Consider the following 17,868-nt stretch of genomic DNA (forward strand, 5'->3'; position numbering starts at 1 on the left):
CATGACACTAGATGCGCAATCACCCAAAGCTTGCATCTTGGGATCGTACCCCAGGAGCAAGAAGAACAGGCCCCTGAATAGACTTAAAGACCTCATGTATATTTTGCCAAAAAGACGGATAGCCATGGCCTGGAAGAGCCCTGCAGCCCCCAGTGTCGCTCTGTGGTGGGCAGACCTACGTAGATGGTCCACTGCCGAAACAGGGGCTTTGGAACTGGCACAGCGACAGCAAAACATGGACTCCTACGATGATCTATTGCAATGGGTAGCCCTCACGACGTCCCTGTTCTGTGCAACTGAGGACAGCTCCTCCGGGGAGGACCCGGACGGCCCGCACTGAACCTCGACATATTAATCAGCGGCATTCCTTCTTGGTCTTGGTCTAATGAGGAGGGAGGGAGGGAGGGAGAGGGGAATTATCAGTTACACGCAATTGCTTTGATATTGATACTATGTTTGTATTGTTTATCAGAAAATAAAAATATATTTAAAAAAAAAAGAGTGTAGATGCAAAATTAATTTGGGAGGGATTTTGGGGGGCATTTTGTGATCCCCTACTCTGGTCCGAAGGACAACAGGGAGACAGAGAACCTGAAGTCTGCACTGAAACTCCCAGAAATAGTGGAACGGAAGATTGCTAAAGAGCTCAGTTTAGGAAGAGTAGCAGGCCCTATTGCCACACCCCCATTTGAGAACTTCAAGGTATCTTCCCTGGGCTTGGTGCCCAAGACAGTGGAGGGGCAATTACGGCTCATTCAACACCTATCTTTCCCGGAAGAAGAATCAGTGAACGATGGCCTCCCAGAGGAAAGTTTTAGGGTGACCTATGCCTCCTTTGAGGATGCTGTGGAACCGGTGAAGGTCATGAGGAAAGGGTCATTGATGGGTAAGGCAGACATTGAATCCGCCGTCAGGCTATTGCCAATTGTCAATGGAAGCAATCACTTGCTGAGCTTCATGGTCGATTGGCAGTATTATTATGAAAAATGCCTGCCCATGGGCTGCCCAATTTCTTGTGCATACTTTGAGAAATGTTATTGGAAAATGCACTGAAAGAGTGGGCCGGGGACGGGAAAGTTCTGCATTACTTAGATGACTTTCTGTTCATCGGTAGGAGAGGTGCAGAGGAAAGTGGTGCTTTAATGGGGAAGTTCATGAGAATAACACAGGAACTGGGGGTCCCTCTGACGAAAGGAAAGACAGTTGGCCCTCTCTCGGGGCTAACTTTCGTAGGGATTGACATTGATTCTGAAGAGGAGCCGGAAGACTAGGCTGCCAAAAGACAAAGTGGAGGACCTAAAAAACAATATGAAGAGATTGAGGGGCAGGAACAAGGCGACATTGAGGGAGCTACAGTCTTTAGTGGGGAAGCTGAATTTCACTTGTAGGGTGATTCCAGCGGGCAGGGTATTTACCAGGAAATTTGAATTGAAGGTTGTATACAAATTGTTTGTATTACAATTGTCCGAATGACAATTGACCTTCTGCACAATTGACCAAATATAAACGGTCAATTAGGACATATATGCCGGGGGAAACCCCCCGCAACCCCTCATCCAATCCACCCCCCAACCCCTCAGCCAATCCCCTTATTATTATTATTATTATTATTAACCCAACCCAACCCATTATATATATATATATATATATATGTATATATATATATATATATATTACATGGCCACGGTAGTGGCCATGTAGTTATGGTTAAGTTGCTGTTTCCATAGGAAGAGCACTTTTTGGGTGGCTTATAACTTCGCTCTCCCTGGACGGATCCTCACCAAACTTTGCAAATAAAGTATTTGGGTCACTCTGAATTTTTTTCCAAAGTTTGGTGAGGATTCGACCAGGGGGGGCAAAGTTATAGGGGGGGTCCCAAAACTTTTTTTTTTCCCATAGACTGAATGGGAAAAAAATTTTGCTTGCGCCTACAGCCCAAACCGCTGGACGGATTTCCACCAAATTTGGACCAGGAGCAGCGGCTTGGTCCCGAAAGCGTGCTTTTGCAAATTTGGTCAAAATCCGTCCAGTAGTTTTTTTTAAAATGACCAAAAAGTAGGTCAAAAAAAATTAGTGATATCTGTGTTCGGTTCGCGGACACACTTCCCTGTTCGCTCCGCGGACAGTGTCCTGATTGGCTAATCGTCTTGCGTGATGTTCGCGGACATACAACGTGTTCGCTGATTGGACGGCGTGGAGCGTGAAGCACGTCAGATTTTTCAGTAGCGCCCGCCATCTTGGATTCGCGGACGTCCGCGGACAGCGCAGTGAAACTTTGTTCAAAATGTGTATTTAGTAGAGTGTGTTGGTGTGTAGGAGTGTTTGGGGAGGGTGGGAGTGTATGAGATAGGATGAAAGTTGTGTTTTTATGTGTTAGACGTTCTTTTTGTGTTCGATATGTTTGCGGACATCACGGGTGTTCTGAAATGTTCTAAATAAACTGACTGGGAGGTGTTCTAAGGACTCAATATGTGTCCGTTTTGTTCGCAAGCAAAGTGAAACTGTTCTAAGAACACTCGCAGTGTCCGCGGAGTGTTCGTAGGGGGTGTCCTGAGGACGCTGTCCGTATTGTTCTCTGTCAAGTTGAATGTGTTCTAAGAACACCCACGGTGTCCTGAAATGTTCGCAAATAAACAAAATGGGGGTGTTCTGAAGACGTTTTTGAGAACACTCCCGGTGTCCTGAAATGTTCGTAGGGGGTGTCCTGAGGACGCTGTCCGTATTGTTCTCTGTCAAGTTGAATGTGTCCTAAGAACACTCGCGGTGTCCTGAAATGTTCGCAAATAAACAAGATGGTGGTGTTCTGAAGAAGCTTCTAAGAACACTCGCGGTGTCCGGGGAGTGTTCGTAGAGGGTGTCCTGAGGACGCTGTCCGTATTGTTCTCTGTTAAGTTGAATGTGTTCTAAGAACACCCGCAGTGTCCTGAAATGTTCGCAAATAAACAAAATGGGGGTGTTCTGAATTAGTTTTTGAGAACACTCCCGGTGTCCTGGAATGTTCGTAGGGGGGTGTCCTTAGGACGCTGTCCGTATTGTTCGTTGTTAAGTTGAATGTGTTCTAAGAACACTTGCGGTGTCCTGAAATGTTCGCAAATAAACAAAGTGGGGGTGTTCTGAAGACGCTTCTAAGAACACTCGCGGTGTCCGGGGAGTGTTCGTAGGGGGTGTCCTGAGGACGCTGTCCGTATTGTTCTCTGTCAAGTTGAATGTGTCCTAAGAACACTCACGGTGTCCTGAAATGTTCGCAAATAAACAAGATGGTGGTGTTCTGAAGACGCTTCTAAGAACACTACCGGTGTCCTGGAATGTTCGTAGGGGGTGTCCTGAGGACGCTGTCCGTATTGTTCTCTGTCAAGTTCAATGTGTTCTAAGAACACCCGCGGTGTCCTGAAATGTTCACAAATAAACAAGATGGTGGTGTTCTGAAGACGCTTCTAAGAACACTCGCAGTGTCCGGGGAGTGTTCGTAGGGGGTGTCCTGAGGACGCTGTCCGTATTGTTCTCTGTCAAGTTGAATGTGTCCTAAGAACACTCGCGGTGTCCTGAAATGTTCGCAAATAAACAAGATGGTGGTGTTCTGAAGACGCTTCTAAGAACACTCGCGGTGTCCGGGGAGTGTTCGTAGGGGGTGTCCTGAGGACGCTGTCCGTATTGTTCTCTGTCAAGTTGAATGTGTCCTAAGAACACTCGCGGTGTCCTGAAATGTTCGCAAATAAACAAGATGGTGGTGTTCTGAAGAAGCTTCTAAGAACACTTCCGGTGTCCTGGAATGTTCGTAGGGGGTGTCCTGAGGACGCTGTCCGTATTGTTCTCTGTCAAGTTGAATGTGTCCTAAGAACACTTGCGGTGTCCTGAAATGTTCGCAAATAAGATGGTGGTGTTCTGCAGACGCTTCTAAGAACACTCGCGGTGTCCGGGGAGTGTTCGTAGGGGGTGTCCTGAGGACGCTGTCCGTATTGTTCTCTGTCAAGTTGAATGTGTTCCAAGAACAACCGCGGTGTCCTGAAATGTTCGCAAATAAACAAAATGGGGGTGTTCTGAAGACGTTTTTGAGAACACTCCCGGTGTCCTGGAATGTTCGTAGGGGGTGTCCTTAGGACGCTCTCCGTATTGTTCGTTGTTAAGTTGAAAGTGTTCCAAGAACTATCGCGTTGTTCTGAAATGTTCGTAGGGTGTGTCCTGAAAAGGGTGTCCGTATTGTTTGCTGGCAAGTTCAAAGTGTTCTAAGAACACTCACATTGTTTGCGGACATTAAAAGTTTCCCATAGATCATAGTTGAAATGTTTGACTCTATGGATGTGATATGCTGCGGTGGTTGTTGCCAGGGCATAGAGTCTTGGGTGCATGGCCATTTGGCCATGCACCCAAGACTCTATGCCCTGGCAACAACCACCGCAGCATATCAGATTCATATTTGCTTATAACTTTGGGTGAAAAACAAATGTATAAGGAACAAAGGTATTAGATACTATGGATGTGATATGCTCCTATGGTTGTCCTTATTATTGTATACTTACTGTTTGGTCTAGTAATGGGAGTCCATGTTTTTCTTCTTCATTTCTGTGATAAAAGAAAATAGCATGTTAGTATTAGTATTTTGTAATGACTTATTACATTGTATAAGCAATATACTTTTTTTTTTTTTTTACCCTCATATTCAGTAGAGTACAAATCAGATTACTGTGCAATTTGCTCAGTTTCTGTATTTGTTGCTAAAATCATTGGGTCTGTGGGAGAAAATAAAATCCATGTTGGATTAAAAAAAAAACCCTTTTTCTGTTATGTACAGTTTATTTGTTTGTTTGTTTCCAGTGTTCACTTGTTTCTGGCTAATGCTTTATACTTTGCTTTGTTGTATTTTTTTTGGAGCAGTAACAGATTCTTCATTTGTTTTGATATTATAACATTTTGGAGCAGTTAGATACCAATTGGCGTATTCTAACTGTGTATTTTTTAAATATATTTTAGTGGTTTTGATTTATCTATTTGGATATTGTTAAATTTTGGGACAGTTAGATACCAATTGGCGTATTCTAACTGTGTATTTTTTGGCCTAATTTAGTGGTATTCATTTATCTGATTAGTTGTTGTAGAATCTTTGAGCTGTTAGATAGATTTTGGAGTATTCTAACAGTTTATATTATTTTAACACAAATTTATAATTTTGGGACAGTTAGATACCAATTGGCGTATTCTAACTGTGTATTTTTTGGTCTAATTTAGTGGTATTCATTTATCTGATTAGTTGTTGTAGAATCTTTGAGCAGTTAGATAGCTTTTGGAGTATTCTAACAGTTTATATTTTTTTAACACAAATTTACTTAAAGGTTTAAATACAGTTTATTTATCAAATTTTGGTTTTAAGAACATCAAATAAGCCTTTGTAAGATTTGCTGGTAATCTCTGCTTTAGAGTAATGGTACTATCATTACATTCAAACCATCCACATTTCTTTTTTATATATGCCGTGTAGTGCCCTGAATTGGTTGTGGCTCCTGCGTGGTAGATTATACCTATTGTTGTGAAGGTTTTCTTACCAAGTGATATTTGACTATGTGTGAATCCAGTCAGCTTGCAGTTGTTTTTGGTACCATCTGCATTGTAACGTAAAAGCATTAGTATTACGTATTTACTATGTGTTTGTATTACTAACGTGGAGCGATTATCTGAATTGCAGGTAGAGCATAATCTACCATGGTTTGCATTTTGTACAAGTTGCTGAAATGGAATGGATTCACAATTTGGTATTGATATATATATGAAGCGTTCATTGGGAATTTCTTCTTGTGTCACATTGTTGCACAGAGAGCATGTATGTGTCAGACTTCGGCTCCACCTCCCCCTTCTCCTCACCTGAATCTTCTGATACTGAGTCCTTTACCGTAGCCCGGATTCGGGGACGTTCCTTCTTCTTGGTTGAGATAAGATCCTTAGGTGTTCTAACCTTCTTATCGTGCAAGTAAGGTCTGGCCCCTCCGGAGGCCACCTTGGCAGTGGTGGAAACCTGCCCTGGGGGGCTCCCAGTGGGCCAGCCTCGGTGCCCAAGGGAAAAAGCCGGAACGGCAGAAAAAACCCTTGAATGAAGATCTGCAGGCGAGGTGAGGAGTGGGGCCTAAGGCAAGGTATAAGGCAGGTTCTCCCAGGCTGAAATGATGAAGATGCAGGAATGATGGACCGAGAAGCGAGGGCTTTCTCTAAAGTCAGGACACTGTAGAATGCCTGGAGTGCCAGATGCCTCGGACACAGAAATTGATAGGAGCCGCGAGTGGTATAAGGTACAGGAAGGTAACAACGAGGAGCAGAGTGCGAAAGGTTTCGCTAGCAGAGAAATGGTTAACTGGAAGGCAAAGAGAGGAGCGGAACGCGAAAGGGATCGCGAGCGGAGAAAAGGTATCAGGAAGGCAGAGCGAGGAGCAGAGTGCGAGAGGTTTAGCAAGCGGAGAAAAAGTAAACAGGAAGGTAAAGCAAGGAGCGGAGCGCGAAAGGGATCGCGAGCGGAGAAAAGGAATCAGGAAGGCAGAGCGAGGAGCAGAGTGCGAGGGGTTTCGTAAGTGGAGAAAAAGTAAACAGGAAGGTAAGCAAGGAGCGGAGCGCGAAAGGGATCGCGAGCGGGAAAGGCAGAACACAGATAGTCGGTTACTAAAACCACGTAAGCAAGTAGAAAAACAAACGGCGTACGAAGAGAAAACTTCAAACAATAAAAGCTAACAGAACCAAACACAGAGCAGACAGAAGGGGAGAGGGACACAGGAGAAAAAACAAGCTCACGCCGAAAACGTGAGCGTGAAGGAAAACTCGGAAAGAAAGTTACGAGCAACTCTGAGCGCTGGTAGTAGTGTAGGCAATACACAGATACAACGCGCTGAGCTGGGGGCGGAGCCTAGATTTATAGTAGAGGCAGCCATGATGGGTGAGGACTAGAGCGTCCATCGATCCCACAGCTTCCACCCTCGATTCCTGACAGTATACCCCCTCTTCCTTGGGGGTCCCCCGGCTTGCCTGGGTGAAAACGATGGAACCTTTTCACAAGATGAGGAGCATGTATGTGGTAGTCAGGCTCTCAGGTTCTTTCCTCCTTAGGATAGCCCCTCTAATGTACCAGGTACTGTAACCTGCCCTTACGATACCGGGAATCGATCAAATGAGCCACCTCGTACTTGTCCGGGGTAGGATCCACCTTAGGGCGTCCCTTATGAACAGGCCTCTGAAATGGGTCTTCCTTGTACGCCTTGAGAAGAGAGGTGTGAAAGACAGGGTGAATCCTCTTGAGGGAATCCGGGAGTTTAAGTTTGAAAGCCACCGGATTGATCTGTTGAACTATGGGAAAGGGTCCTAGAAATCTAGAAGAAAACTTCCCCTTGTGAATCCATCTGTGAAGAAATCTGGTTGACAGCCATACCAATTGTCCCACCTTCCAGTCGGGGTTTGAGCGTCTGCTCCTGTCTGCCCACTTCTTCTGGGCACCCTGGCTGGCTAGATGAGCTTTCTTGGCTGTCTCCTGTACCTCGTGCAGATCTCTAAGAGCCTCATCTAAGGCCGGAACCTTGGTCGATCGTGTATTAACCCAGGGTAGATGGTGTGGGTTGAAACCGTATGTACAAAAGAACGGACTCATCTGTTTGGTGGTGTGATTTGCATTGTTATAAGCAAACTCGGCCTGGGAGAGAAATTCGAACCACTTCTCTTGCTGTGGACTACAGAAGCACCTAAGGTACTGTTCCAAGCTGGCATTGAGTCTTTCCGTTTGGCCGTTGCTTTGGGGGTGATAGCCCGAGGAGAGAGCCCTATGGATTCCCAGAACCCGACAGAGAGTGGCCCAGAATTTTGAGGTGAATTGGGAACCACGATCAGAGACTATAGTCCTAGGCAAACCATGCAGGCGGACTACGTCACGGAGGAAGACGGTAGCTGTCTCTGAAGCCGAAGGCAGTTGCCGAAAGGCTGAAAAGTGTGCCAACTTGCTGTAGGAGTCACAAGTGACATAATTACAGTCATACCAGAAGACACCGGGAGATCCACAATGTAATCCATGGAAATATGTTCCCAGGGGCGATTAGCTAGAGGAGGCTGTTGCAACAAACCTATTGGCCTACCCGTCTGATACTTGTTTGCAGCACAAACAGAGCAAGTAGAGACGTATTGACTCACGTCCTTTCTTAGCGTTGGCCACCAGAAACCCCTACTTAATAAGTCATATGTCTTTCTGATGCCAGGATGACCTGTCAAAGGTAAGTCATGGCACCAGGAAAGAACCATTCTTTGAAGCTTCTTGGTGGGAACATAAAGCGCCTCCTCATGGTAATACAATCCATCCTTCCCTTTGGTGATAGTAGGCGCGAGCTCTGGGCAACTCTGATACAGGGGTATAAGCTCCTTGAGAAAAGTGGTCGTGGAGGCCACATTCCTGAGCTTGGGGAGAACAAAGTCATGCCCTTGATATAATCCTGACACTTCCCCCTTACTTCGGGACAAGGCGTCAGCCTTCTTGTTCTCCGTCCCAGGGATGTAGGTTATCACAAAGTCATACTGTAGAAAGAAATAGGCCCATCGGGCATGACGGGCATTGGTGCATTCCATCTGCTGGAGTACCCTGAGATTTCTGTGATCGGTGCAAATCAAGAAGCTATGAGCAGCTCCCTGTAGGAGATGGCGCCATTCCTGACAAGCTTGCTTGATGGCTAGTAGCTCTCTTTCCAATACGGAATAGTTCTGTTCGCTACATGTTAAGGTCTTGGAAAAATAAGCTACAGGATGCGCAAGATTGTCCTCAGATTCTTGGAGGAGTATGGCTCCCACTGCTCCAATGGAGGCGTCAGTTTCCATGATGAACCGTCTTGTCTGGTCAGGTTGGATCAGGATGGGAGCCGTGGAGAATCTTTCTTTAAGGAGTTGGAAAGCCTTCTGAGGTTCTCCTTCAAAAGAAAACCGCGCTCCCTTCTTAAGTAGAGAGGTAAGGGGGAGCACAGTTTGTGAGATGTTGGGGATGAAGCGCCGATAAAAATTGGCTAAACCCAGAAAGCTCTGTAGCTCCTTTATGTTTCCGGGTTCCTTCCAATCGTGAATGGCCTTAACCTTTCTTGGGTCCATTTCGATACCTTCTTGAGAAAGGATGAACCCAAGGTAGGACACAGAAGTAGCTTCAAACTGACATTTTTCGGGCTTGACCAACAACCGATAGATAAGGAGTCTTCTCAACACCTTCTTGACCTGTGATCTGTGTTCATCAAGGGATTTGGAGTAGACGAGGATGTCGTCTAGGTAGACCACCACGGATAGGTATAACATGTCAGCAAACACCTTGTCCATATACCTCTGGAAAACTGCCGGGGCATTGACAAGACCGAACGGCATGACTCTATACTCGTACAAGCCGAACGGCGTGCGAAAGGCGGTCTTACATTCGTCCCCCTCCTTGATCCTAAGGAGGTGATAGGACCCTCTTAGATCTAACTTGGTGAAATACATAGCCCCTTGAACCGCCTCCAGGATGTCTCGTATCAGGGGCATGAGGTACCTATCCCTTAAAGTGATCTTATTAAGTCCTCTGAAGTCTATGCATGGGCGCAACTCATCCGAATCCTTCTTGGGGATAAAAAACAATGATGCACCGCAGGATGACTTGGATTCCTGAATCAGCCCATTCTTTAAATTAGCGTCCAGATATTCCCTGAGGGCCCTTGGTTCCGGAATGGACAGGGGATACATCCTTCCGAAAGGCACGATAGAATCAGGCACCAGGTCGATAGAGCAGTCCTCTGCCCGGTGTGGGGGTAGCTTCTTGGGGAGAGTATCCAGAAAGACTTCAGTGTATTCATGGTATTGGGGCGGAACTGTTGCTACAGTTAAGGAGCTGGGAGCTTCGGGACCTTCCCCAGTCACCACCATAGCCGCGGCAGTAATTAGACAGTTGGATTTGCAGTACTGGGAGTCAAAGCACACCTTGTTGGCAGACCAATCGATAAGAGGATTATGCCTCCTCAACCAAGGTATCCCCAGAACTAAAGGAAAATGTGCTGCACGTATCTGGTCGAATACCAGGAGTTCTTGGTGATTGCCCACTCTCATCTGTAATGGAATCGACTCCCTCAGGATAGGACCCGAAGAAAGAGGTTCACCATCAACACCCTCAACAGGTATGGGTCTGGACTTGGGTCTGGTAGAGACTAGGTTCTCCTTAGCCCAGTTAGGGTCCATGAAGTTACCCGTGGCCCCACAATCCAACATTGCCAATACCTCTACTGATGTTGCTTCAGATAACTTCACATGGACCTTGAAAACCATTAAACTATTGTCTTCGCCCTCTTCTAGGGTTCTTGAGTGGTTGCAAGGGTAACTGGCAGGTCCCCTGAGACTTCCCTTGCAGCAGCCCGGGGGTGGAAGTTTTCCTTCTTCCTAGGAGGAACTTCTGGACAGTTTCTCAACAGGTGTTTAGAGGATCCACAATACATGCACAATCCCGCCTCTCGGCACCGTCTCCTTTCTTCAGGAGTCAGAGGTCCGCGAGCTGCTCCAATCTGCATTGACTCTTCGGTGGACGATACCGGTCTCTGAACTGGAGTCTGGGAGGGCAGGCCTATCGTCTGTGAGGTTCCCCGTGGGCGTCTCCTTTCTTGTCGGCGTTCATGCAGCCTGAACTCGATCTGGAGAGACAAGGTCATCAGGTCACAAATGACTGTGGTCTGGCTATCCTCACAAGCTCATCCTTGATCTCGTCTGGAAGTCCTCTTCTGAAGATCGTCTGTTGAGCCGAGTCCGGCCAGTCCGCCTTTGCAGCCAGTCTGAGGAAGCGTGAGATATATGTTTGCACATCCGTATTTCCTTGACGGACATCAAGAATGGCTTCTAATGAGGAGTATAAAACCTCAGGTCTATCAAATCTATCCTTAAAGGCTGTCACAAACTGATTGTAGACATTCAGGGATGGATCATCATTGGAGACCAGTGGTGTTGCCCATGATAAGGCATTCCCAGAGAGATTGGCAATTATGAATCCGACCTTGGCACGGCTAGTCTCATATGCATGAGGCCTGAATGTGAAGTATACTTTACAGGCGTCCAGGAAATCCTTGAGACCTCCTGGATGACCATCATACTTCCCGAACGAGAGAGGCATCGTGGGTAGGTCTCCGTGGTCATCTCGACGCAATACTACTTGTTGGCGAAGGACTATGTTTTCAGCTCTTAGGGATTGTACTTCAGCTGTCAGGTTCTGTATAGCCGCTACGAGTTCTTGGTATTGTTCCAAGGATGCCATGTTTGTAGTTGGGCGTTGTATGCTGTCAGACTTCGCCTCCACCTCCCCCTTCTCCTCACCTGAATCTTCTGATACTGAGTCCTTTACCGTAGCCCGGATTCGGGGACGTTCCTTCTTCTTGGTTGAGATAAGATCCTTAGGTGTTCTAACCTTCTTATTGTGCAAGTAAGGTCTGGCCCCTCCGGAGGCCAACTTGGCAGTGGTGGAAACCTGCCGTGGGGGGCTCCCAGTGGGCCAGCCTCGGTGCCCAAGGGAAGAAGCCGGAACGGCAGAAACAACCCTTGAATGAAGATCTGCAGGCGAGGTGAGAAGTGGTTCCTAAGGCAAGGTATAAGGCAGGTTCTCCCAGGCTGAAATGATGAAGAGGCAGGAATGATGGACCGAGAAGAGAGGGCTTTCTCTAAAGTCAGGACACTGTAGAATGCCTGGAGTGCCAGATGCCTCGGACACAGAAACTGATAGGAGCCGCGAGCGGTATAAGGTACAGGAAGGTAACAACGAGGAGCAGAGTGCGAAAGGTTTCGCTAGCAGAGAAATGGTTAACTGGAAGGCAAAGAGAGGAGCGGAACACGAAAGGGATCGCGAGCGAAGAAAAGGTATCAGGAAGGCAGAGCGAGGAGCAGAGTGCGAGAGGTTTAGCAAGCGGAGAAAAAGTAAACAGGAAGGTAAAGCAAGGAGCGGAGCGCGAAAGGGATCGCGAGCGGAGAAAAGGAATCAGGAAGGCAGAGCGAGGAGCAGAGTGCGAGGGGTTTCGTAAGTGGAGAAAAAGTAAACAGGAAGGTAAGCAAGGAGCGGAGCGCGAAAGGGATCGCGAGCGGGAAAGGCAGAACACAGATAGTCGGTTACTAAAACCACGTAAGCAAGTAGAAAAACAAACGGCGTACGAAGAGAAAACTTCAAACAATAAAAGCTAACAGAACCAAACACAGAGCAGACAGAAGGGGAGAGGGACACAGGAGAAAAAACAAGCTCACGCCGAAAACGTGAGCGTGAAGGAAAACTCGGAAAGAAAGTTACGAGCAACTCTGAGCGCTGGTAGTAGTGTAGGCAATACACAGATACAACGCGCTGAGCTGGGGGCGGAGCCTAGATTTATAGTAGAGGCAGCCATGATGGGTGAGGACTAGAGCGTCCATCGATCCCACAGCTTCCACCCTCGATTCCTGACAGTATACCCCCTCTTCCTTGGGGGTCCCCCGGCTTGCCTGGGTGAAAACGATGGAACCTTTTCACAAGATGAGGAGCATGTATGTGGTAGTCAGGCTCTCAGGTTCTTTCCTCCTTAGGATAGCCCCTCTAATGTACCAGGTACTGTAACCTGCCCTTACGATACCGGGAATCGATCAAATGAGCCACCTCGTACTTGTCCGGGGTAGGATCCACCTTAGGGCGTCCCTTATGAACAGGCCTCTGAAATGGGTCTTCCTTGTACGCCTTGAGAAGAGAGGTGTGAAAGACAGGGTGAATCCTCTTGAGGGAATCCGGGAGTTTAAGTTTGAAAGCCACCGGATTGATCTGTTGAACTATGGGAAAGGGTCCTAGAAATCTAGAAGAAAACTTCCCCTTGTGAATCCATCTGTGAAGAAATCTGGTTGACAGCCATACCAATTGTCCCACCTTCCAGTCGGGGTTTGAGCGTCTGCTCCTGTCTGCCCACTTCTTCTGGGCACCCTGGCTGGCTAGATGAGCTTTCTTGGCTGTCTCCTGTACCTCGTGCAGATCTCTAAGAGCCTCATCTAAGGCCGGAACCTTGGTCGATCGTGTATTAACCCAGGGTAGATGGTGTGGGTTGAAACCGTATGTACAAAAGAACGGACTCATCTGTTTGGTGGTGTGATTTGCATTGTTATAAGCAAACTCGGCCTGGGAGAGAAATTCGAACCACTTCTCTTGCTGTGGACTACAGAAGCACCTAAGGTACTGTTCCAAGCTGGCATTGAGTCTTTCCGTTTGGCCGTTGCTTTGGGGGTGATAGCCCGAGGAGAGAGCCCTATGGATTCCCAGAACCCGACAGAGTGGCCCAGAATTTTGAGGTGAATTGGGAACCACGATCAGAGACTATAGTCCTAGGCAAACCATGCAGGCGCACTACGTCACGGAGGAAGACGGTAGCTGTCTCTGAAGCCGAAGGCAGTTGCCGAAAGGCTGAAAAGTGTGCCAACTTGCTGTAGGAGTCACAAGTGACATAATTACAGTCATACCAGAAGACACCGGGAGATCCACAATGTAATCCATGGAAATATGTTCCCAGGGGCGATTAGCTAGAGGAGGCTGTTGCAACAAACCTATTGGCCTACCCGTCTGATACTTGTTTGCAGCACAAACAGAGCAAGTAGAGACGTATTGACTCACGTCCTTTCTTAGCGTTGGCCACCAGAAACCCCTACTTAATAAGTCATATGTCTTTCTGATGCCAGGATGACCTGTCAAAGGTAAGTCATGGCACCAGGAAAGAACCATTCTTTGAAGCTTCTTGGTGGGAACATAAAGCGCCTCCTCATGGTAATACAATCCATCCTTCCCTTTGGTGATAGTAGGCGCGAGCTCTGGGCAACTCTGATACAGGGGTATAAGCTCCTTGAGAAAAGTGGTCGTGGAGGCCACATTCCTGAGCTTGGGGAGAACAAAGTCATGCCCTTGATATAATCCTGACACTTCCCCCTTACTTCGGGACAAGGCGTCAGCCTTCTTGTTCTCCGTCCCAGGGATGTAGGTTATCACAAAGTCATACTGTAGAAAGAAATAGGCCCATCGGGCATGACGGGCATTGGTGCATTCCATCTGCTGGAGTACCCTGAGATTTCTGTGATCGGTGCAAATCAAGAAGCTATGAGCAGCTCCCTGTAGGAGATGGCGCCATTCCTGACAAGCTTGCTTGATGGCTAGTAGCTCTCTTTCCAATACGGAATAGTTCTGTTCGCTACATGTTAAGGTCTTGGAAAAATAAGCTACAGGATGCGCAAGATTGTCCTCAGATTCTTGGAGGAGTATGGCTCCCACTGCTCCAATGGAGGCGTCAGTTTCCATGATGAACCGTCTTGTCTGGTCAGGTTGGATCAGGATGGGAGCCGTGGAGAATCTTTCTTTAAGGAGTTGGAAAGCCTTCTGAGGTTCTCCTTCAAAAGAAAACCGCGCTCCCTTCTTAAGTAGAGAGGTAAGGGGGAGCACAGTTTGTGAGATGTTGGGGATGAAGCGCCGATAAAAATTGGCTAAACCCAGAAAGCTCTGTAGCTCCTTTATGTTTCCGGGTTCCTTCCAATCGTGAATGGCCTTAACCTTTCTTGGGTCCATTTCGATACCTTCTTGAGAAAGGATGAACCCAAGGTAGGACACAGAAGTAGCTTCAAACTGACATTTTTCGGGCTTGACCAACAACCGATAGATAAGGAGTCTTCTCAACACCTTCTTGACCTGTGATCTGTGTTCATCAAGGGATTTGGAGTAGACGAGGATGTCGTCTAGGTAGACCACCACGGATAGGTATAACATGTCAGCAAACACCTTGTCCATATACCTCTGGAAAACTGCCGGGGCATTGACAAGACCGAACGGCATGACTCTATACTCGTACAAGCCGAACGGCGTGCGAAAGGCGGTCTTACATTCGTCCCCCTCCTTGATCCTAAGGAGGTGATAGGACCCTCTTAGATCTAACTTGGTGAAATACATAGCCCCTTGAACCGCCTCCAGGATGTCTCGTATCAGGGGCATGAGGTACCTATCCCTTAAAGTGATCTTATTAAGTCCTCTGAAGTCTATGCATGGGCGCAACTCATCCGAATCCTTCTTGGGGATAAAAAACAATGATGCACCGCAGGATGACTTGGATTCCTGAATCAGCCCATTCTTTAAATTAGCGTCCAGATATTCCCTGAGGGCCCTTGGTTCCGGAATGGACAGGGGATACATCCTTCCGAAAGGCACGATAGAATCAGGCACCAGGTCGATAGAGCAGTCCTCTGCCCGGTGTGGGGGTAGCTTCTTGGGGAGAGTATCCAGAAAGACTTCAGTGTATTCATGGTATTGGGGCGGAACTGTTGCTACAGTTAAGGAGCTGGGAGCTTCGGGACCTTCCCCAGTCACCACCATAGCCGCGGCAGTAATTAGACAGTTGGATTTGCAGTACTGGGAGTCAAAGCACACCTTGTTGGCAGACCAATCGATAAGAGGATTATGCCTCCTCAACCAAGGTATCCCCAGAACTAAAGGAAAATGTGCTGCACGTATCTGGTCGAATACCAGGAGTTCTTGGTGATTGCCCACTCTCATCTGTAATGGAATCGACTCCCTCAGGATAGGACCCGAAGAAAGAGGTTCACCATCAACACCCTCAACAGGTATGGGTCTGGACTTGGGTCTGGTAGAGACTAGGTTCTCCTTAGCCCAGTTAGGGTCCATGAAGTTACCCGTGGCCCCACAATCCAACATTGCCAATACCTCTACTGATGTTGCTTCAGATAACTTCACATGGACCTTGAAAACCATTAAACTATTGTCTTCGCCCTCTTCTAGGGTTCTTGAGTGGTTGCAAGGGTAACTGGCAGGTCCCCTGAGACTTCCCTTGCAGCAGCCCGGGGGTGGAAGTTTTCCTTCTTCCTAGGAGGAACTTCTGGACAGTTTCTCAACAGGTGTTTAGAGGATCCACAATACATGCACAATCCCGCCTCTCGGCACCGTCTCCTTTCTTCAGGAGTCAGAGGTCCGCGAGCTGCTCCAATCTGCATTGACTCTTCGGTGGACGATACCGGTCTCTGAACTGGAGTCTGGGAGGGCAGGCCTATCGTCTGTGAGGTTCCCCGTGGGCGTCTCCTTTCTTGTCGGCGTTCATGCAGCCTGAACTCGATCTGGAGAGACAAGGTCATCAGGTCACAAATGACTGTGGTCTGGCTATCCTCACAAGCTCATCCTTGATCTCGTCCGGAAGTCCTCTTCTGAAGATCGTCTGTTGAGCCGAGTCCGGCCAGTCCGCCTTTGCAGCCAGTCTGAGGAAGCGTGAGATATATGTTTGCACATCCGTATTTCCTTGACGGACATCAAGAATGGCTTCTAATGAGGAGTATAAAACCTCAGGTCTATCAAATCTATCCTTAAAGGCTGTCACAAACTGATTGTAGACATTCAGGGATGGATCATCATTGGAGACCAGTGGTGTTGCCCATGATAAGGCATTCCCAGAGAGATTGGCAATTATGAATCCGACCTTGGCACGGCTAGTCTCATATGCATGAGGCCTGAATGTGAAGTATACTTTACAGGCGTCCAGGAAATCCTTGAGACCTCCTGGATGACCATCATACTTCCCGAACGAGAGAGGCATCGTGGGTAGGTCTCCGTGGTCATCTCGACGCAATACTACTTGTTGGCGAAGGACTATGTTTTCAGCTATTAGGGATTGTACTTCAGCTGTCAGGTTCTGTATAGCCGCTACGAGTTCTTGGTATTGTTCCAAGGATGCCATGTTTGTAGTTGGGCGTTGTATGCTGTCAGACTTCGCCTCCACCTCCCCCTTCTCCTCACCTGAATCTTCTGATACTGAGTCCTTTACCGTAGCCCGGATTCGGGGACGTTCCTTCTTCTTGGTTGAGATAAGATCCTTAGGTGTTCTAACCTTCTTATTGTGCAAGTAAGGTCTGGCCCCTCCGGAGGCCAACTTGGCAGTGGTGGAAACCTGCCGTGGGGGGCTCCCAGTGGGCCAGCCTCGGTGCCCAAGGGAAGAAGCCGGAACGGCAGAAACAACCCTTGAATGAAGATCTGCAGGCGAGGTGAGAAGTGGTTCCTAAGGCAAGGTATAAGGCAGGTTCTCCCAGGCTGAAATGATGAAGAGGCAGGAATGATGGACCGAGAAGAGAGGGCTTTCTCTAAAGTCAGGACACTGTAGAATGCCTGGAGTGCCAGATGCCTCGGACACAGAAACTGATAGGAGCCGCGAGCGGTATAAGGTACAGGAAGGTAACAACGAGGAGCAGAGTGCGAAAGGTTTCGCTAGCAGAGAAATGGTTAACTGGAAGGCAAAGAGAGGAGCGGAACACGAAAGGGATCGCGAGCGAAGAAAAGGTATCAGGAAGGCAGAGCGAGGAGCAGGGTGCGAGAGGTTTAGCAAGCGAAGAAAAAATAAACAGGAAGGTAAAGCAAGGAGTGGAGCGCGAAAGGGATCGCGAGCGGAGAAAAGGAATCAGGAAGGCAGAGCGAGGAGCAGAGTGCGAGGGGTTTCGCAAGCGGAGAAAAAGTAAACAGGAAGGTAAGCAAGGAGCGGAGCGCGAAAGGGATCGCGAGCGGAGAAAAGGAATCAGGAAGGCAGAGCGAGGAGCAGAGTGCGAGGGGTTTCGCAAGCGGAGAAAAAGTAAACAGGAAGGTAAGCAAGGAGCGGAGCGCGAAAAGGATCGCGAGCGGGAAAGGCAGAACACAGATAGTCGGTTACTAAAACCACGTAGGCAAGTAGAAAAACAAATGGCGTACGAAGAGAAAACTTCAAACAATAAAATCTAACAGAACCAAACACAGAGCGGACAGAAGGGGAGAGGGACACAGGAGAAAAAACAAGCTCACGCCGAAAACATGAGCGTGAAGGAAAACTCGGAAAGAAAGTTACGAGCAACTCTGAGCGCTGGTAGTAG

The sequence above is a fragment of the Ambystoma mexicanum genome, chromosome 3p (assembly GCF_040938575.1).
Source record: "Ambystoma mexicanum isolate Mex_15411 chromosome 3p, UKY_AmexF1_1, whole genome shotgun sequence".
NCBI lineage: Eukaryota > Metazoa > Chordata > Amphibia > Caudata > Ambystomatidae > Ambystoma > Ambystoma mexicanum.